This window comes from Homalodisca vitripennis, chromosome 7 (genome assembly GCF_021130785.1).
Source record: "Homalodisca vitripennis isolate AUS2020 chromosome 7, UT_GWSS_2.1, whole genome shotgun sequence".
Classification (NCBI taxonomy): Eukaryota; Metazoa; Arthropoda; class Insecta; order Hemiptera; family Cicadellidae; genus Homalodisca; species Homalodisca vitripennis.
In genome coordinates, this window is record NC_060213.1 from 87623330 (window position 1) to 87646575 (window position 23246).

General features: G+C 29.6%; 1 long non-coding RNA gene across 1 annotated transcript; it reads left to right on the forward strand.

The window, feature by feature from the left end:
- Positions 1–1633: 1633 nt before the first annotated feature.
- Positions 1634–10557, forward strand: LOC124366566. Its single transcript, XR_006922829.1, has 3 exons — positions 1634–1710; positions 6897–7075; positions 10383–10557. It is a non-coding gene; the product is annotated as an uncharacterized LOC124366566 (long non-coding RNA).
- Positions 10558–23246: the final 12689 nt, after the last annotated feature.

Consider the following 23246-nt stretch of genomic DNA (forward strand, 5'->3'; position numbering starts at 1 on the left):
TATATATATATATATATATATATATATATATATATATATAACAACATACTTTTCCCAGAAACATCTCATTCTTATAATACCTGGTTCGCAAGTAATGTCGAAATATCTGTTACAAGGTTAGTTAAATAATTTTCAATAACAAATACCTTTTTATTTCCCTGTATTATTCAGGAACCTTTGCAACAACTTAATTCACTTCAAATTATTTGAATCAAATTTCATTTAAATTTTAATAAAAACGTTAATTTCTTCCTTTTGCAAATTGGCCTTCAGGGAGCTGAGGCCCTAATCTTATCTGAATACGGGCGGGCTTGATCTTGGTCCTTTCTCTCACCTCTCCTCTCCCCAAAAAACCACCTGTCATTAATCTTTATTTTCAAATTGATAATTAGTAGTAGTTTTTAAATAAATGTTTCATGCCGGATAGTCTACTTTAAATTGTTAATTGTATCGTTGTTCTTTAGTTTGTCTTTTATTCTTATCTGGCAAAACAAACTAAAATTATTTCTGACTAAAATTAATGGATAGCGTCTCTAGTCTGTGCGTAGGCTAGAGACGCTAGAAACTTAGCAGGGATTATATTATAAATTTAAAATTTACCGTATATGAGACAGTCCGTAAACCCAGCTTTTGTGCTATTTACTGGTATAATTGTACCTAAGAGTAATTTTTTACAGTTGTTTTAGCCCAGGAAACGGTGAACTTGTTAATATTAAAATCAGGATCTTTATTTTTTTATGATTACGATATTGTATACACTGTTTAATAATACTTTCTTTTCATTTTAGGAAAATAAGATTTTTATATTTAAAAGTTTTAATTTATTTACATTTTAATGGCTGAGTACATAAATTAATGTACATCACTGCAATGAACTGAATCGTCTTGAATTACTTAAAGAACTACTTAATTTGTGGTTAAATTACTCCGCATATACTATTTAGGTATTTAGATTTCTTATATAAACGTCAAAGAATGATAAACTGAATGGCAAGTAAAACTTTATGACTTACATTATTATTCACTTACAATAATACAAGAATTTTCTTATCACTCCAACGAAATTCGATATAAAATAATATATATTAACGTACTATTGCATATTTAAATACATATACAAATATTCTTCTGTGTTCAACTTATAAACCCCTTATATTTGTAATCAATTTGTATACAGGTTCCATGTAAACTACCTTAAAATTGGCTTAAAATTTGATAAGTGTTGTATAACTTGCTAAATTTAAGTGTTAGAGTTATGTAATGGTCAACGAGTGTACTTAAAACAAGAAATACACAGAAAATAATTATGAAAATGAACTTGTTTAACAAATTTGTTACTACTTATACAGTTTTTACATTTTACAAAAATACTGTAATACATTAATAATTAAATATATTATTGTCTATACCAAGTGCCCAAGTGTATTATAAATATTTTTCCATGGCCAATCTTCCTTCGATAGAAATTTAAAAAACACAGTAAATGAACCATCTTCAGATATTTTTTGAAAGGTCTTTTCTGCTTAATATGTTGAAAGTTCCAAATTACGATTTCTACTATTTGACTGGTTACAAATCCATAGATATTCAAGGACAAAAATAATTGCTCTCAGTTGTGAGAATGTTCTGATAAGAATTATATTGATTCTGCAGTCCATGGCAGGGAGAATACATGAACACACCTGACTTGTTTTCCTTCTATTTTGTATGGTAAGTTTTGTAAATCATTATTACTACTAAATATTGAAATTTCAGACTTTTTCTTTCATTTAAACAAGGTATTGATACCAATTTTTAAGCAAAATTATTAACAGTTGATTGTAGTGCATTTATTTTATTATGGTATAAAGTTTGAAATCGGAGTATCTTATGTGATGTAAACTTATATTATGAAGTGTATACTGAAACAAATTAATCGGCTGCTGTGAAAAATACACTGCTAAGATTAAAATAATAGTTATTAAAATCTTGTTATCAATATATACTGAAATAGACTATGCTAATCTAACTTTAACTTATACCTCATCATTTTAAAATATTTGTAATGTTTCCTTCTCATAGGTAATGAAAATTCCCAGTCAGAAACTATACAGTCAGATTGTATAAAATGTATGAAATTCAGAATTTATCAGTTAGTTTTGTATGTTCAATTATGGTGTATTTTGAGTTATCTTAACAAAGGCTCTTAGTGCATTATCTTTAAAATCATGTAACTTCATACGATTTGGCTTCTTAATACGCTACTTATCACCTCTGAAATTAGTACCAGCCACGTCTGACATGTAACACGCAATGTCTAATAACATGGGGACATGACTTATTACATCTTACAGATCAACTCACACCTAACGACTTCCGGTATACACTAGCCACCTCTGATAGAACTTCCGGTTATCACCAGCTGAATATTACAGCTACATCTTTCAAACCACCTTCATTGAAGTGCAGGCCTAACTCAGTAAACCTTAAAAACCACCTCACACTATCAACTTCCGGTATATATATGATGTTCAATTAAAAAATATTGAAAAGTGACAAATGAAACTGAACTAGTTATTATATAAAGATAAAACCTACAGTAAATGTTTTCCTTTGTGAATAGCTATGGGTAAATATTGATAAATTCCAGGTTGTCAGGGAAATTGCTAAAAGGCATCCCGTAAATCAACGACAATTTTTTTAAGCTGTTAAATCTAAAAACAACTTCTATCGATATTACAGTTGGTTCAACCGGTTTGATTATCTTTTCTTAAGTCTATCTATTTCGCTATCAGCCGCCTTTTTAGAATGAAAAGTATAGATTTTGGTCTGTGTATGATTGATTTGATGTAATAATACTTTATCTTATAATATTTACCTAATATTTGTTAATCCTGTTGCATTGTTAAAATAACATTATATTTTTCTAAAAGTGATTCTTCTACCACTGATGCTATTGTGCAAATACTGCCGGTTTCTGAAGCACTTGTTTTGTCACTACGATAGTTTGTGTCCATGTTTGATTCACTAATAAAAATGTTTTTAATGTTGTACAACACCAGAGGACATTGATGCTTCAAGACGAAAGAACTTATCATACCCTTATCAGGAGTGGTGTCCAGTTAGCCTAATTGACAACTAATATGTGGTTTTGTTACATACTTGGTGGTTTGCATTAATTATTTTTGGTTTTGTTATTACAAATCACTTTGTCCATTTAGTCTTTACTGTATCTCTTATAGTTTCTAAAATCCCCTCAGTATGCATAAAATTTGGTACACACAGTATATTCCAGGAAGCAGTAATTCAGCAGCAGACCCACTATTTCGTCTTCCTCTATCAACAAATAAAAGCTGAAACTTTGAAAAAGACTGATATAAAACTTAAATCTGGTAGCAAGAAACATTCTAAAATGGTTAACTATACTGGACCCAACAACAAAAAAGGCTATTGCTTGTATAAAGAGGGAATTACATGAAAACAGAAATTTCACTTGGGTCACTATCACACACGGCTGCCATTGATGGAACGTAATGCCGTCAATATGCGGCGATAAAACATGAAAGGGGATTTCCCATGGCAGTACCATAACACTGTGTGCAATATTTGTCTCGAAATTGAAACACATTTTGTGACATGCTAAGATTGACTAAAGTAATGTACTCTTTAACAATAGTTTTTTTTCTAAATTTATGGAAATCAGCCAGTCCTCGATGATTTGTATGCTATCTTTAATAGGTACATTAGGATAAAGAGATTGAACATCAAATGATACAAGATATTCGTCTTGTTCGATCTTAACACCTTTTGTAGAGTTTAAGAAATCATATCTATCTTTAATGGAAAAAGTTGGGGGGAATTCTAATTGTTGAAACTCTTGCACTAACCATTTTGATATAAAATAAGAAGGCGAATTTATACAAGAAACTATGGGCCTCGTTAAGTTTCCTGGTTTATGTATTTTAGGAAGACAGTACAATCTTGGTATAATTGGATTTGATACAGTGAGTGATTTTGAAATTTCTTTCGATATTATTGTCTTGCAGTGTCTTAATGAAGCTGTGACCGACGCAATTTGTTGATTTAGAGAATTTTTGTTGATTTCTACATAAGGACCATCTTGAAGCAAATTTTCCACTCTTGAATAATATTCACTTTTATCTAATATAACAATTGTGTTACTTTTGTCCGCTTTAAGGTAGAAAACATCTTTTAATGATGCTTTTTAATGATTTTATTACATTATTGTTATATCTAAAGACGTCTTGAGATGATTTTGAATTACTTTTTGTACATTGCTTAGTTTTAGATTTAAGAAGAGTTGAATTTATATCACTTCTAATTGCATTTCTTTGATCATTATTTAGAAATTTTATGTTTGATTCAACATCAACAAATACATCTTCTTGTTCTTTACAAGATTTTATGCCGTAGTTTAAACCTTTATTCAACATTAATAACTCTGCAACCGTAAATCTGTATGAAGACAAATTTTTAACCAATGTATCTTTGGAAGAATTATTTCCGGTAGTATTTTAATTTCATCCCCATTCACAAAAAAGAGCAGCTTTTCACAGTTTAATCCACAGTCTCTTACATACCCCTCTATCAATTGAAAATTATAAAAAGGAAGTAAAGAAAATTAAAGAAATTGCATTATTTAATGGTTACAAAATGGAAATGATTGACAACATGATAAAAAAGAAAAAGAAAATTATTGAAAGAAATTCTAGAACAACTCTCTTTCAAACTAAATTCAAAGAACCTGAAAATCGATATCTGTGTTTTACAACAATTTAACTACAGAAATTGCTTAACTAAAAAGTTTTAAGAAAAACATGCCAGTATTAATGTATCCTCAAATTCCAAAATAAAACTAAAAAACATATTAGGAAATCCAAAGAATAAAATAGATGATGATGAAATATCTGGAATCTATCAAATTAATTGTGACAACTGTAATTTAAAATATATTGGCCAAACAAAAAGGAAAATAAAAAAGAGAGTAAAGGAACATAAAGCATGTCTGAAGTATCAACAAGAGGAAAGATCGGCCATGGCGAAACATGCACTTCATACTGGACACTGCTTTTCACAAGTCAAATTATTAAAAGAAATTAAAAACAACAAATTCCTCGATGCTTACGAAACTATTTTTATGCAGAAGAACCAAAATTATTTAGTAAATAATGAGCCTGGACCTCTACAAAATTCATCGTTACTGCCTTTAATCTAATTAAATATTAATTTTTACATATACAGTAGGCATACTTCCTGGCCTTTAAAATCTTATCTCTTTGTATTTTTCAAGACATATGTTTTTATTTAAGTTTAAATTGTTTGTAAGTAAAATAAAAAATTTTCATTTATTGGAGTGTTTGATCATATATTAAGCATTTACTTCCAATAAGAAGAAGCTGGTAAAATGAATACAATAATGTTTAAAAATAGTCGATATGTTTACTAAAATAGTACAATACACCGGCCAACTTTAGCAGTGACATCTTTCACGCCAATTTTATACATTTTTCGACTTGCCTTTCACTTACTAAACTCAGAATTATATAGATATGGTCCGCACACAAAGAGAGTCAGAAAATAATACTAAATACTAATTAACTGACCATTATTATGGTAATTTATTATTATTAACTGTAAATTTATATAATGAATATATATATCCAGCACCTCAAGTGATAGCTAAATCTGAGCTAATAAATAATAACATAACTGTGTATTAGAAAAGATTCCAAGCAATATTTTGAGCTATTCATTTTGGGGTGGAGCCAAGAAAGTGAAGCAAAAGAGACCCATATTAATATTACAGAAAATAATGTGCATTTAAATTCCTTAGTATTGCATGAGATAAAAAATATGCTTGGGGCGTCATTGAAAACTAATTATCACTCACTGTTATTATAACTGTTGATGTTGTCAAACAGGCGTAAACAACATTAAACCAGTCATAATGTTACATATAATGAGATAGCCTACCAAAAGGCGTAGGTAATACTACGAGTAAGGGTGTTTCTCATGCGTTCTAATATAAAGTTGGTATTTTTAATTAAAAAAGATATGAAATAAATAGTCTGAGATGCATTATACTAACATAAATTTGAACTGTTCGATAGGATGATAAGGGAAATATAGAGTTAAATAGTTCAATTTAATCTATTGTTATTTTAACATTTAAAAAATAAATTTTATATTTTGCAGTTAGTGTCAAGGTCTGATTTGGCTGCACTTGAGCGAAGCCTATTACTTGTGGGGCTGAAAGGATTTCCGTCCGCACGAATTACGAAAAAGAACTCACGATTTGAAATTCCATGTAACGATCACAAAGCTTCCATGTAATTGGTATGATGGGTAACCATGATGGAAACGAGAAAACAACAGAATAAAGAAATCTGTTACTAAACTCAATACACCCATACGAAATTCAAACGTTTGACACATTAATACAAGTAGCCTAAATAGCACAACACATACAATATAATTTTACAGTGACTTCGTGTATAGACTTTTATTACATAAATCCCAATTAAATTGATAAAAATTTGAATGTATCATGTAGCAAGACATGTCAAGAAATATTTCATATGTAAGGTAAACATTTTCCATGAAATTTCGTTTCTACATTACTAACTTCTACTGTGCGTAATTTTCGTGTCAACTTCTCTTCCTGTCGATCTCTCTGCAAGACATCTCGCAAATTAAATGAGCTGGATTTGAAATTTTGCATTCAACCTTAGCAAAGCCTGCTACGAAACGTGGTGTGGTGTATATTTAAAGTAATCCCCTCATTGTGAATGCCCTTTAAGATATCATTCATAACATTACAAACATGATTAGTTTTGTATTTGCATTGATCGTAACTAAACTTATATTCAAGCATTTAATTTTATGTCTTTGTATAGGGACAGGCATAGGAATTACCGATTGCGGAGGTTGCAATCCGCCAAAAGTTACCAAGGAAGAATCCGGGCCAAAACCACTTTCAGAGTTCATGCCACCCTCCCCTCTCTCCTTGCTGGAAGAAGAAAGTTGTGCCAATCAAAATATTAATGAGGACCTCACTTTTATTGAGTTCTATGGTGTAAGTAAATTTCACTTAGTTATTAATGCCATCAAAGGTATCTAGTTGCATTCTGACGTTCAAATTCTTTTTTCGAATTCGCCAGCTAAACTTATGTTCTCGTTATAAATATACCTATTTCATAGTAAATTTGTACACAAATTGTTGCCAAGTTAAAAAATTTAGCTTTTAGTAAAAAGTGTTTTCGGATTTATGACTTCATAAATCAAGGTGGTTAACTATCGTAGATAGTGTATTACAAAATAATAGACAAATAATAACTGCTAGGATAACCAAATTCGTGTGTTTATAGTTAGTTAAAGTATCCCAAAGACAGACACATATCTTAGATATTTGTTCCAGAAATTAAAAATACTTTAATACCTGATGTAATCAATACAACTTTTTAATTTAGATTTTTAACAGTTTTTCAAATTTTTGTAAATATTTTTGTTTGTGAACTAAAAAAAATAAATTGTACTGGAAAGTTTCAAAACGTTTGTATTCTGTCTTGGAAACAGCGTCTCAAAGTCAGCATTGTCCACGAAACGAAGGCCCGATCGTTCTGTAAATTTATACAAGCTGTTTAAATGCTTAAAAGTAATGGTCACTAGAAATATATGTCGTAATTGCTATGATTTGTAATGAATGTACAGAAGATAAGGCAATTAAGCTAGAGTTTCGTCTTATTTCCAGTCTTAATAATCTATGAAAGAAATATTTTATTACAAATGGGATGCAGATAAAATTAAAATGATTAAAGAGTTAGGTATTATGTTAAAAAAATACAACTACAGCATATATAAAAGTTATAAATTGAATTTCTGTTTGTATAAGTTTCTATACATCGATTTCTACGTTGTAAATTTATTCTTGCTATCTGTTCACTGACAACAATCAAATATCATTTTCATCCGAACAAGATAAAAATATTAGGTTTATATCCAGGCTCCCGTGCTGGTTTGTAGGTTTGGCCTTCGTTTTTCTAAATTAAGTTTAAGCCCTTTAAAATATGTTCTTTGGTCCTTATTTTCTTTCTCTTGGTTATCAGTCTAATAATTTTATTAAAAAATTTGCTGAGTATTATAAACCCCAATATGGAATTATCACACTTCGTGGTGTCATGGACCTAAACTCAACTTCGTATCTGTATCATTATGTTATGTTATGCCATAGCAATAGACAAAAAGTCGTATACTTGTTTCTTACTTTGTTTACACGTAATCTCTATACATAAAAGACAAAGCCTTCCTCATGAATTAAGTTCTAAATCTAAAGTATTATAACACTGAACACCAACAGTGGTTGAAAAGTGGTTGCAACCCCTCGAAGAACTGTATTTTGTTTTCCAATTCCCTATTTCCTAGAAATGTGAAATTTGACATACACGTGTCTTATGCACTCACCAGAAAAAAAATATTTTTTAGGGTTAGAAACAATAAAATAACTATGTGATTTTTTCACACATGACAATTTCCTAGAAAGAAGAAATTTTACCCACGTGCCTCATTAATTTAAAATAAAAATAATATCACTTTCAGAAAGCTCAATCACTCATCGGGGAGTTGCAACCACTAGAAAACCTATATGTTTGTTTTTAAACTTCCTAACGGTCCAGAATTATGAAATTTACACACACACACACGTGGCTTTAGCTCTCAGCAGACAATATAAATATTTTTCGTGAAGAGCAACCCTATGGGTGCTGAAATAAGGTTGTATACTCTAGAAGAACTACATTTTGTTATTTCACCTTCACGCTGAACTAAAAAGGTGAAATGTGATACACATTTCCATATGAACTCAACAGACTACTAGAACCGCAAACACATTTCTTATATAACTTTAATACAATTTGGTATTTTGAAAATGCATGACAAATGCCCTTATGATAATATAATGAGTTACTAAAATACAAAATGATTTTTTTAGAGAAAATAATAGGGTCTTTAAGGTAGTACCTGTTTAGAGATTCCTACATGAAATGGCTAACACATAAAATTACCTATCATATATTTTATAATTACAGAAATATACCCGATATTCTCAAAAACAATATTTATTTAATTTTGTCAATGAATAGTCATTCCATTTTGCCTTTAAAATGTATTTTAAATACACACTTACATAAATATGCCGGGTGTAACAAAAAGGTTAGGTTGGCCAAGCATTTTCAGATTCTATATACGATTCTAAGCTAAAAAACGAGGAATAACTTTTTTTACAATTTTTACTTTGTTTAGAAAATTGTAACAAAACTTAGTAAAAGGGTCCATGTCAGTAAATAGTACATTAAAAAAATATTTTAAAATAAGTTTTGATATTTTCAAAATTGCGGCCATTTAATTTTTGTTTTGTGTAATATCTAATAAACTACTATTTTTATCTAAATTTTATACGACACTAAATGTTTTTAAATACATTTTGTTTCCAAAGACAAACAATTTATAAAAATTGTTTAAGAAATAATCATTATATGGAAGGATTCGTATTACACTTGCAAACTAAATGGCCAATGAGTTTTTGAACAGCTGTTATTTAAATTAGCTGTTACTGTAAAAAGATTCAACAATGAAACTGACTATTGAACTTTTAACATTTGTGATTGTAAAAGTTATTTTTAACTTGCTTAATTTTTTATGTAATTAATTTTAAACCTAATGTAATGTTCCTTGAGATTTGTATTATTTTACTTACTGATTGGCAACGAGGTAAACTCAACATTTGCGTCAGAAATATAACTCACTCGAATCAGAAGTACTCATACATGTGTAAAATTACGTATTTGCCTTCGAAGCCACGGGTAACTGCTATTAAAATCCAAAAACTATTTGTATTTATCATGTAATGTAATTCATTCCTAACGATATGATGGCATGCAATTGAGATATGCAACAGAAATAATACAATATTCAAAACTGAATTAAAATTAAAATACCTTGAATTGAATTGGTAGCAACATACTTGTTAATGTTTGAAAACATTGTGGGAGATGTTCAGGCTATAAGAAGAGATATTTTGCAAGTGTGATTGAAATTATAAAGCCAAAGGGTGTTATGCATAGTTTTTATATTTGTGTCAGTATATTATTATAACACTTTTAGATATATACCTATCAAAGAACTTAACATGTGGTGTACAATATTAACTATGGTACATGTATCATTCTCACCTGAGTATGTATGTATTGTACAACTTATAATATACACCTAAGAGTATAACATTAGGTATGCAACATAAACACATATATATAATGTTTACAGTCATTTCATCATTGAAATGTGTGCCAGTGCTTCAAAGTTGTTTTATATGTTTGCTATTTTTTCAGGACAAGGTTATGTCGTCAATGCAATGGGTTATAGACGAGTTTTGGATTCAATGTTTGCATGCTATCCAATATTTTGAACTATGGTGAATCCTGGACAACTTAATGCAGGCATGTTTGTGATAAGAATTAATGAGAAGTAACTCATTAAACAATATATAAAGAAACTCTTAACGAGTTTAGATGTATTTTATTTAAAAAAAAAATATTAATCCTGAAAACTGTAGTTTATCTTTTTAACCATAAGTATCCGTGAAAATATATAATTTGTTGCTATCTTATACGAATGGAACCTTATAAAAATAATTTTTCTCATACTGTGAACTTTGGAATTGGGGGGGGGGGGAATTATTCTTTTTTATGTGCGATATTCTTTTGAGGTAATATTTCCACATTTATAAAAGACAAAAAATGAGAAACTAAAACTATATATGTGTCTTCCGAAAATTAATAATGCGCAGCTTTATAGGTCTGCATAATAGAGGTAGGCGAATCTTACATTGATTCTAGTTGTTGGAAAAAGTTTTTAGATAAGATATGATCATGCCCGTAGAATCTTTCTAAATGCATTCGAACTGGATTCTGCTTATGATTATACAAGTATATCCAGATAATCCTCTGTTTTCGTCATTGAGCCAATTATTTTATTCAAAGATATTTCATATTCATAGATAATAATTCTGATAATTCTGACTATGAATAAAAATAAGAATGTTTAATACTAAGTTGAAACTAAGGGCATAAAAATAAGTATAGAATTCACTAGAAGATTATTTTTTTTTAAATAGCAAGTAATTAAAATGAAATTAATTTCATCATACTTTGAAAACCGATATGGTCGTTCCCCATTTTGTTGAAGGTCAACAATAGTTTTTACTATTTTATGTTTTCATCAAGGCTTTTAAAACACAAGCTGGGATGTGTTTTAAGTACTGTAAACTGTCACTTCTTTTGTAGGATATGGGTAAACTGGCATATCCACAAAATTCCGTCATTTAATATTTTTCAAACCTTTATATTGTTGAAGTTCTCTTTTTGCCCTCATCCTCATATTTGGGATGATGTGACAACACTTTGATTAATTGGAGCATTTTAATCCATATAGAAAGAATATTCCTAGTGTGGATTATTATAAGGCAGAATTACGCCTCAGCACGCGCAAGAGACTTCTCTGAGACATTATGCAAAATTCTATTGCTCTTTGTATTAGGTTACATATTCTATTAAAACGTTATGTGAGTGTTTACAAATTGATTTATTCTGCAATTTTCTCGTCGGCATATAATTTTTATATTATATATATATATATATATATATATATATATATATATATATATATATAATTTTTATATTATATATATACAGGGTGTGCAAAAAGTCCCGGGTTGGTTAAATATTGTTAAAAATATTTCAAATAGAGGCTACAAAACCTTACACAATGCTACTAGACATAAAAATCTATTTTATCACATATTCAGTGATCCGCTACTTCTTCCGGGGGGCGGTCCGCCAGGAGTCAGAAGAAAATCTTAAATGTAAGCATAGGGTTGATAAGCATAATCAAATAAAAGGTCTTTATTAGTAGAGTACAGAGCCGCAAACCCGACCTCAAACTCCGATCCCTCTCAGAAATAACGAAACTTATTATTCTACAACAATTAATTGTAAACAGGTTTGGGTTAGTTAAGTTAAAATCAAAAAGCTCATCAGTTTATTTTTTACATTACCTAAGTTTCAAACTCATTTTTGACTCGGTTATCTGTTTGAGGTCGGGTTTTGCGGCTCTCTACGCTACTAATAAAGTCCTTTTATTTTATATGCATATCAACCTATGCTTACATTTAAGATTTTTCTTCTGACTCCTGGCGGGCCGCCCCCCTGAAGAAGTAGCGGATCACTGAATATGTGATAAAATAGATTTTTATGTCTAGTAGCTTTGTGTAAGGTTTTGTAGCTCTATTTTTAATATGTTGAAAAATATTTAAACCGACCCTGGACTTTTTGGACACCCTGTATATATACTGCATGCAGAAAATAAATGCTCAGAGGCTTCTTTAAAACAATAGAAGAAAAAGACTTCACAAAAATCCTTTAATATTTCAACTATATTGTCGTTTTCAAAAAGGTACAAACAGTGTATATAATCTAAGAATTAAAAGTAAACATATAAATTTTTAGAATCAGCTGAAATGTTCTATTATAAAACTTCTTGGTATATTATACTAAAAAAAGGGCTTTATATTAAAATTAAAATTTAGATAAATAATATAAAAAGGCGTTCTAAACAGCTTAAAATTAAATTAAATATTAAAAAAATTATGGTTGCCTGTAAAGTCGGTTTTACGGGCGAAGATTTTACGTGACAACGTCTTTTTCTCGGTAGAATATTTATTGATATGAATATTATTAAATTGCACAATAGGAACAAGGAATTGAATGAAAATAAGAATTGCACAAATTTTAACTATAGAAATATATTTTGTTTACTAAAACATTGTACATAATTTGAAATTAATTAAAATTTGTTATTGTAAATGGTAAAGTTGAATAAAACATTTACTAAAATTGGAATTTGAAATTCTTGCTAAACACAGTTAAATTCTAACTCCGCGCGTGGTGATTGGTCGGTTTAGTTCGTTTGTTTGGTCGCACTGTTTATGACAGGTTAGAGGTTATAATTTGTTATTTTTAAATGTTTGACTAGCAATACGCGCTGTTTCTTCTCAATCGACTGAATTACGATTGATTGCAGAGTGATTTAAACTAATAATTTACTTAACACTATCAACATTTGTCAATAGTATGACATAACCTATAAACTCAGTTTCTCAACTTTTGTGTCAATTCTAACAATTAATCAATCAATCATAGTTTACGATAATGAAATATCAGTGTACAAATTATTTACCTTTATTGTTTGTAGTTGTTGTAAATGACGAATCTAAGCACTCCACATTTTCACGAATAAAACATAGTTATCTGCTTTATCCCGTGCGGCGGACCCACAGTTATCTGCTTTATCCCGTGCGGATCCCGTTGCGGCGGACCCACTGGACGGGCATCGTAACGTTACCGGGCGTTACACTTTTTCATGAGTGACTCCGAGCCGCAACCTAATTTAAGACGTTGTCACGTCAAAAATTTGTAAGTTTTGTAGTTGCACATTCATAAAACATAAATAAAATTAAATTAATTTAAATATAGACAATACATTGTTTTTAGATTTGCTAGAATTAATTTAGACTATTTTAAACAGATCATTTCTTATTTAATCCAAAGGGTAATTTTTGAAGTAGTGACTAATTATTGATATGCTTGTTCTAAATTTTCTACTTGAATTTTTAGAATGCCTTTTGACCAATCACCACGCGCGGAGTTAGAATTTAACTGATGTTTAGCAAGAATTTCAAATTCCAATTTTAGTAAATGTTTTATTCAACTTTACCATTTACAATAACAAATTTTAATTAATTTCAAATTATGTACAATGTTTTAGTAAACAAAATATATTTCTATAGTTAAAAATTTGTGCAATTCTTATTTTCATTCAATTCCTTGTTCTCTATTGTGCAATTTTAATAATATTCATATCAATAAATATTCTACCGAGAAAAAGACGTTTGTCACGTAAAATCTTCGCCCGTAAAACCGACTTTATAGGCAACCATAATTTTTTTATATTATTTATCTAAATTTTAATTTTAATATAAAGCCTTTTTTAGTATAATATACCAAGGAGTTTATAATAGAACATTTCAGCTGATTCTAAAAATGTATATGTTAATTTTAATTCTTAGATTATATACACTGTTTGTACCTTTTTGAAAACGACAATATAGTCGAAATATTAAACGATTTTTGTATATATATATATATGTTTCTTCAGACGATATTTTTCTATTCTTGAAACTTGGTGTGATCCATTTTAATTAAATTATAACAATGGGAAATATCCGAAATTCTTTTATATCTTACGGTCGTAAAACCATGCTCCATAATTGGCCTAATAATAAGACTGGCAATGGGGTTTGGTTTAGCTGTGGATGAAAACTCCATTAACACTTATTTTGTAGCTAGGAGAAATATTGCTTAATGAAAGGACGTTAAAACCTTGAAGATAACAATTCTTATTAATTTTTTATTAGGTGTTCAAAATCATAGCCAAACTCATCAAATTATAGCAAATAAATATAGCATTCTCAAGTTCCAATAGCGTTGTGCTAAGGTATTTAATTTTTTTTTTTTTGATAAAATATTCGTTGGGAAAAAGCTTTCATTCACCAAATTGCCCTCAAGCTCTTGCACTTTAGAACTATGTCAATTGCTGAAAAACTCAATACCAGCAATGCCACTGCAGAAAATAACTTATAGAAGTCTGAATCTTTTTTATGCTGAAGTTGTCAATGCATTATGCTTTAAAAGAATATCCTTCTCAGATCATTCGAGATGAAAGACACACATTTTTATATAGAAGAAATGAGTTTGCTGCTACTTTGAGAGGTAATGTTAACAATTACATTTTTATATGAAAGGTTTCTATTTTAGAAATCTTCGTTTCTTTATGACCTAATTTTTATGGACTATACATAAATCTTAGTGAGCATTAGTGGCAGTTGAGAAGAGATAAAAGTTTCAAAATCTGACACTCTATTAATGAATGGATCAAATGTTGATCAAATGCTGTATGATATCCTATTTTGTTACTATCAGTAAAAAAACTTACGGTATCCTTGTCACAGGCAAACAAATTTATTACTAATTTTCACACAATAAGTCCTTTTCAGCGTCAAGGACTTCTCTGTCAAAAACAGTAAGTATATCAGGTATTAAAGCAGTGTCAAAATACAATCTACCTGTAAAGTTGAGATCCAAAAAGTAACAATTGGGTTGCAAGAGCCCTTTCGTAAATGTTGAGTTAATATTAATACATTGTAACAATATTCAATAATTCAGAAGTAATTAAAATTTTTACTTAAAGGTAAGTACTAAGTCCACACCCATGTTTACAGGCCAAGTAACCGTATATGTTACCATCTATCAGCAACTACTGGGTCCTGAACAAGTGAATTTAAAGCTATATTATAAAACTTGTCTATATATAAATCTGCTTATTTAAAACATAGCCATTCTAAAGTGTTTTAAGACTAAAAAAAATAAATTTCTCACGACTTAAAAAAAACTACTCGTGCAACACTTTGTGTACTGCATGGTTCATTTACAAACTAGGTATAATATTTATTAGTTAACTATTATTTTTATGTGGGCTTAAATTACATTTAGCTTCAAAAATGTGTACGGTACCAAATTTTTTAAGTAAATTAAGGTAAAACTAAATTAATGTATCACTGTTAAGATAGTGCAATTTATTTATGTGTTTCACCTCACCTTAAACACGGGTATTGGATCTAATTTCTTTACACAATTTGTAACGGATAACGCCGATACTAACATAAAAACTTTAGATGGCTTAAATACATTCCATGCGATGGGAGGAAGTGCATGTATTACTCCATCACCAAACGTGTCTGGTACTTCGGAACTACAAAAGTTAGTTGATAGGTCGTTTAAGTTTAAAGAAGAAATCTGTTAACCAATATATGTTAAGCGAATAACAAATGGACTAGCAGACGTTATGATAGAAGATTTGTCATGTATTTTATCTTATCTTTAAGGACACCTCATGGAAATAAAGTATCTTTAATCCAGACATCTAAAACCTCCAATAAAATTATAATAAAAAATAAACCTAATTCAAGAAAGAAAAATAAAACTTAAAATTAAACATTAGTGGAGAGAACAATTGAAATGCAATGAATTTCAAAACACTATACAGGACAAGCCAGCCTATCTTTCAAAATTAGATTTAATGAAAATTTAAAAGCATTGAAGGCCTCATAACATTCAAAATATGTTGACCATTTAAACAATACTGGCCATATATACACAAAAATCAACAACAATCTCTAAGTTTTACATATATGCAAGAAAAATCACCTATTTTAAATTTTAAAACATGTTTGAAATTAACAAAAGTGCCAAGAATTGTTCGGATATATTATTATTTATTACTTACTAAATTACAAAAATATTTTAACCAATTATTTTTATTTACAGACTTTTAATCAATACAAATTAATCAGACATAATAAAGTAAGCAAAATGTGTAGCTACAAATGCAGCTTATTTAGTTCAATTATTTGATTATTTTTATTTTAAGTACCTCAAACTAGTACCTGAAGATAAATTCTCTGAATTTTAAATGTTCATAGTACGAATAAAAAAATTGAAGTTTTATAGGTGGTTTATATTTCTTACTTGTATTCCACACAATTGGAAGACACGCTACTAATTAACTAATATCCATTTAATATTTTATTGGTTAGTAGATGTAACACTTAGCCAGGTTGGAGTGGTTTTAGGAATTTATTTGTTGATAAAAACCACGTCTAAATAATTTTCAATAAGCAGTCAGCATTTATTAAATCAATTTATATATAAATTTTTACAGCCATGTTGCACTGAAATCTTATATTAAGTTTGAATTAAAATCTCATCTACCATCATTACTTGATAAAACCTGGCTGCGAGAAGCTACGAACGCATCATTTATGAAATCATTTGGATGGAATCGTTAGGAAAACCTTTGTGCCTAGGCCAGTGATGATTCTAGAAGGAAAGTCAATTAGCTGAAAACCCAACTATTGGACGTTGTTCGGAATACATGGTAGTGTAAAACACTAAAAGTCCTCAATCCTAGTAGTAGCTCAAAAGAGGGAGAAGGGTTCAAAGATCCCTTTTTTGGGGTTTTCCTATATGTCCTAAGGAGTTGGTTCTATAGAGCATGCAAACGCAATACAGAACCAATATTAAACAATATTAAATACAATACAATATTAAAGCTGTTCTTTCATATTTTATAATTACATATATTTTGTAGCTATCTGTTACCGTTAATGACATATAAGCTCTCGTAAGTTGGTAATTTTCCAAAAAACCCTATAGCAATATATTTTTTACCGAACTCCTCTCTCAAAGTGCCATAAGTCTTCATTATACACATAGGAGTATTATAGAGAATTAAATCTACTTAATATAAGTTTTTTTATCATTATATATGAATTTGACAGAAAGTTTAAATATTTTCTTGAATGAGCGATTTTGATCAGATTTAGCACGAAGTAAAGAAATGTTTTCTGTACTCGTGTAGCTTTTTTATATGATAGTACTTCAGTCATTATAAGAAGAGGGTGGGGAGATTATAATTGGTGAGGGAGGAGAAAGAAAGAAGCAATTTGGGATAAATAAAAATATTTTGAATTCCAAGCTGGTTCTTATTTCTATTAAAAAATAATAAATCGATGTCTAAAACTGAGTCATAGAGAAAAATAAACAATCAAATAATATTGGAAAAATTAAAGGGAATAATTTGATAAGTTGGTTAACTGAAGCTAAATCTGAGGCTGGTTTTTTACTAAGAAAATTCGACCTAAGGCATGTACAATTTATCTAAATAAAAATACCATGATACAGCTAGAAATTTACATTAAAACCATGAACCTCCAGTTAAGTATTAGTATTACTTATTAGTATTACTCCAGTTTAAGTATTACTTAAATCCATATTTGACTTGGCAAAGGCTTCCAAGGACTTCAGATTATGAATATCAATATGATTGTATTGAAGGACTACCACAGATTACAGATTAGTTAAGTAAATGACAATTTTATATCAGATAATAGGGCTTCGCGATGTACGAAAATAACGAGTCCTCCGGCACCAAGTGAAATTTTGTTACTAATATCTTGCAGTTACATTAATATCATGTGTAAAAACTGCAGTTATAACAGAGATGGGTTTGATTGCATATCTCCGTGTGGACATTGCAAGTGAACTACATTGTAACAATATTTCTAACGAGCATTATAAGATGTTTTAAATAGGATGATCAAGTTTCTGCATTACAAAATGAGTTGTGCATCTATATCGCATCAAAGAGTTCGACGTAGCTATCCTGTTGACAGAGTGGTTTAGATTTAGAGTTGTCAAAACAGACATTATCCTGAAAGACATTTGTTCCGAAACATTTAAACACTACTCACATATCACACACACACATGCAAAGGCTTCAGTTACTGATTCTTTACCTGTACCTAAAGAGTGTACGTCTATACCTGCAGGACAAAACCAACCTTCAACAGATAATACAATTCTCAGAATTCCAGTCATTCATAGCAAGAGGAGAGTCAACTATTCGCCGCTCTCAAAATTATGGTCTGGCCTTTGGATAGATCTCACGATTGGACAGATTCAATCAAGGGCAAGTTATTTGGAATAAGTGTGAATTTTCGAAGAAAATACAAGGTACAAAATAAGTCTACAGCTATGTTACAATGCGGAACAAGATGGGTGTTTGTTTTTAATGGAAACTGAGGACCTATTAGACCTACGGAGTTTGTTCTATGCTCACATCAAAGCTGAAAACTGCTCTATAACATTTTTCCAAATGCTTTTCCCCGTCAGATGATCATTAGAGCTATTATTCTGGACGAAAGATAACTAAAATAGAAATTTTATTTAAAAAAAAGAAATGAATGAATTAGCGTTGTTTGTGTTAAAAAGAACAAAGATTTGGAGATAATCCTCGATTTTTCATAACCGTGTCCGTGGTATGATTTGAGTTTAATAAAGTAATTTAATGACTAATCTAACTGACGCACAGAATAGGTTATTAATCAAACCACATAAATTATATGATTTCCAGTATATAAGGCTGATTGTCATAAAGGTTTTATCGACAAACGCTTTTAAAAATTGGATCTCTACTATGGGAACAGGATTTTTTAAATATTGAAACAGAAATCAATGTTATGATTACAAAAAATCAATGTCTTTCATAGTATAAAAATCCTTATACTCTTTAAAAACGTCCGAAATCTGGTAGATGAAAAAGAGTAAAGAAGAAACCTGAATAACATATTACTTGATTATGTTCATAAAACATGTAAATTCGATTTGCCAAGACAAATTAATTAATACTTTGAAGTTTTTAATATATTTAAAATTATAAAATAACTTATACAGCATGTTCTATGTTACAGTTATCAATCATTTGTACATCTAAAAAAGCGTCGATGAAGTTGTAGACAAACGAAAAGTTGCAATGTATTCACTTTAAAAAAAAAAACTTATACACATGAAACTAGATCAGACTGTGATATTTGAAGGCCAGTGGCTCATAATGTACTATGGCTTGTAATGTGTCACACAATATGTTGCTAATCAAACGGAAAATTTTCAGAATAAATGAGAACATTATGTACGTGGTCTTACTTATACCGATGGTTTTGTCTAATACGACAGTATTATCTTTTATCTCCTAAATCACACAACTAAATATTTCTACATTTTATGCCTTCAAACACACCGACACGTAACAGTAACACTTATTTGACATCTAGATAACATTGAAATTTTTAACAGTGAAATTACGACTCTAGCCTACGCACAGGCTGCTTGCCCATGTTGGCTAATTTCCATTGCAGACTATATGTTAATCTGTAATATATAGTTTAATAACTCATACTTAAATTATATAAATAATATTTATCCAACTACTGTACTTAAAATTAAACTGTTTTATTTTACTGCCGCTTAGTAAGTACGTATATTAAAATGGTAATTTACAATTTATCACCTGTAGACAAATCTAATATCTTGGTGTATATGTTTTTGGAAATAAATAATTTTTCTATTAAAAAAATATATATAAACTCTTAGTTCGCTGTAACGTCTTCCCTCATTCCATTGAAGAAACTATGTCATTTACTAGCGAAGAGTATGGAATATATTTACTCAAAAACGCACCAACAGATAAGGAATGATAAGCACAAGAGTGGTTATAACTCAATAGTCATGTGACCACAACGTCAGTGCGATAAGGGGTCTGGAGTCGGCAACAATGAGGGATGCTAGGATGATTACATTGTCTCTTAAACTGTCTGTGGTCGCCATTTTAATTCTGGTGAGGATAATATCTTGTCTATGTATCCATATAATAATGTAAAAGGGAAAGTGCTTCTGTTTTTTTCATGCGTAAACTAATCGATTGTACTGAAATTTTGCATGGACATTCTTGCGGTTCCAATGATAAATATAGGCCAATTATTATTTCGAAAATCCCTTCGGGCTACGTCCCAGTGATCTTTATAGTAGCGAAAAATCCTATTATGGTCTCTAAAGTTGTAAAATGCTTTTGTGTGTGATTTATGTCTACCTATCTGTCAACAGGAAATCTTGAGGACGAAATAGAATATACATTTTTAGTCTTTCAAGCAAATCTAAAGGGCTAAAGGAATCTAAAGTTTTGTAAGAAAATCAAGGTGTAATCTTTCCTTGCAGGGACTGCTTTAGTACAAGTTGCATGTGTGACAGAACTGAAAGTATTCTTACCTTCATATAGATTAAAATAATGTTTCTTATAGATTATTAATATAATCTTCAGGTATATATTTGAATTTTGACATTTTAATAAGTTGCATCTTTTTCATCAGATCTGCCTCTTATATCTCACCTCCCAATATTTCGAAAATAAACTGACCTGAACATTTAAAATTTTACATTAAGCTTCATTTCTATGTAAGAAACGAAAATTCATGGAGTGGAATTTGGCTGAGCCTTGATTGTAATGAGAAAATGCGGAATAATTACTCATTATTTGTAAACAATCTAAGTACAATCATATAACATTTAAACACATAATATGTTAAAACATGTAACCTAACTACCTCCACAATGTTTCATGTGTAAGACAAAACATGTATAAACCTTATTATTATATATTTATAAGAAAATTATATGCATTAAAATTCATTAAATTCATCTTGCATGTTTTTGGCACAATAAGACTTTACAGCTATAAAGTGTTTCACTATATATCCGGCTTATGTCGCATACATTGTGTACAACTGCTTAAGAGACTCTTAAGTGTAACGATGCTTATAAAATATATTTCATGAATATACATTATAGAAGAATACCTAGCTCAAAAAATATTCTAATTTAAGAATTTACTGGTTTTATAATTAATCTTTATTCAAGAGCTAAGCAATCTGGCTCTTATGATTACGATTAATAATTTTACCATAATATGTAACCAATATTCTAATTTTGTATTAATGGAAGCATAGCTTGAATTAAATTTATTTCACCCATTAAACACCAACATATAAATTATATTATAAACATTATAATTATACTTCATATAATTGTAAAGTAATAATAAGTTCCAAAAGTAATATTTGTATGTATACATTTGAAATTATTTCAATATACTTCTATTACAACTGTTTCCGTCAAAATTGCATAGTTTTTTAGTACGTCTGTGTTATGTTGTTTCTGGTTTGTGCCTCTTCTTTAAGCTATTAACCGAGGATATATGCATCAATGAATATGAATTTATACCTTTTTCTCTTTGAAGATCTTTGGCAAGTTTATTGCCACAAACATTATGCCCCTTGTTTGTGTTGCTATATTTTATGATGTGTCTACAGCGAATAATTGGGTACTGGTGCATCATAAATCAGTTGGTAATAATGTATACATGTATTTTGTTATTTTATAAATTATTCGTGAAAAACATTAAAAACTAAAATAAATTGTTATTGATGGCAACAAGAGGCAAAAAATAAAAACGTTATAACTAGTATTTAAACCAGACTAACAACTGTAAAAACTTTTCTTAACAGTTATGTACTTCTAATAACGGAAATATACATAAAGAGTATTTTAAAATTAGTGTTTTGTTTGCGAATCCCTCAATTTCTGAATGCAGTACGTTCATGAAATCCTAAAATTAAGTACAATAATCATATTTCTTTAAATCAAGCGAATAACTCACTTTTTGTAATAATAACTATAACTAAAATAACGTCGATAATTCAAACACATTTATTTTAGAAAAATTAAATACATACCTTGTGTCATATGGAGGTGTTTACATTTTTAACAATCCTTTCAGTATAAGTTAGCCAATTTCTATGAAGGTTTGTATCATGATGTAAATATATTCAAAAGTGTATCTTAACCCTTTCACTACCACTTTTCAATTTTTGAAATTTTGATTTTAATTAATTCGTTATATCAAATTATGCAAGAAATATTTTTTTTCAGATTTTTTTTCTAACGTTTACTATTTTTTACAGACGTTTTTTAATTTTTTTTTTTTGCTGGGACATATGTGTCCCAGTGGTATATGAACACGGGACTCATATGTCCCACTGGTAGTATACACAAGTATGTAATTGGTGGTAACAATAAGGTAAATAATAATTAGTAATTTATTCAAACACATGTTTATTACAACAAATAAAAAGAAAAATCAATTCCAATAAATTGCACAAATACGTGAAGAGATACATTTTACATAATTAAGTGTGATATATTGAAAAACACGTTTTACAAAGTGGGAGGTCACATTCTGCGCACATGGTTTTTGTTCGTTTTTTCTGTCTGGTGATCCGAGCAGCGCTTGCATCTTCTTCTGGTCTGTCCTTCCACAGGCAAATGAGTACCGACGTTTGACATTGTTTTCACTCTCTTTGATGTTCTTCCAATGCTAGCTCTTCTTTTTGACTGAAGTATTTGTTGATCCTTCGGCGAGCAGCTGTTCCGCTAGAGGCACCATGAACGTCAGAAGAGACGTTTTCCTGTGTTGAACTTCTTGGTGCAAAATCCATGCGTTGACAACTGATGTTAGAAGAAGTTTATAGAACACCTTTTTCCACCATTTTTTTGACTTCCTATCAAAATCGTTACACACCTACTTTTTGATCATAAATATCAACTCCTCCCATTATTTCATTGTATAAA